Genomic DNA, 951 nt, shown 5'->3' on the forward strand with positions numbered 1-951 from the left:
TTCCCTATGTGTGTGACCCTCTAAGCTCATCCGGAATAGCAGTAAGACACAGAATCTCCATTCCGGTAATATAAGTCATAGGCGGTCTCTAGCAAGACACTATGACTACCTATCTCGAATAGAGTTGGTTCGTGATCTTACGAACACCAGTGATGATTCCGGCTGATGATCCTTTTGTATCGCGATATCATATGTCGAACATAAGACATGGACAAGCCACCTTATCTGATTCGACTGCTTTCTCGTTCACTGAGTTCGACTGTCTGAAATAGACGACGTTCGTCTATAGTGCGGCCACACATTTCTACAGTCTCGCTCACACGAGGGGCCCAGCGATATCTCTCTCTTTTACGAGAGGTACAAATCCCGTCTTAACTATCTACAATCCAGTACATGATTCGTTTCGTACCTGATACACGCCTTTATAGTCCTCCTGTTACGCAGGACGTTTGACGTAATCAAAGCACGCAACTCCTCATGTTGGATTCCGTAGATATCTCAGGTCTTAGGATCCAATCATGGAACCGTCATATGAGATTCTAGTCATGACGCTAGTCCATGTGACAATCTCATGCGGGTCAATCCAGTATTCCGTTCTCCAACGAATACCTATGATTGTGATCGTATCCAATACCTATGATCATCTATGTGATCATCAATCACACATCATACTAGTCTTATTATGTCGTTATTCCCATAACGACACAAGACTAGGGAGTTTAGTATCATTCATAATGATACATGGATTTCATAACAGATCTAGCATGCAAGAACATGTAATGAATAAAATACTCTCATAAAAACACATAGAAAGTATCAATACATCAAATGTATCTAAATAAAGCTCATAAACAGTACATCATAGAGCACTAAACCAACAAACGGATCGGCAATGTTTTCATTTGTCGACACTCTGCATATATGCACGTCTCCTCTGTCTATGATCTCCCT

The sequence above is a fragment of the Tarenaya hassleriana genome, unplaced genomic scaffold (assembly GCF_000463585.1).
Source record: "Tarenaya hassleriana unplaced genomic scaffold, ASM46358v1 Cleome146, whole genome shotgun sequence".
Lineage (NCBI taxonomy): Eukaryota > Viridiplantae > Streptophyta > Magnoliopsida > Brassicales > Cleomaceae > Tarenaya > Tarenaya hassleriana.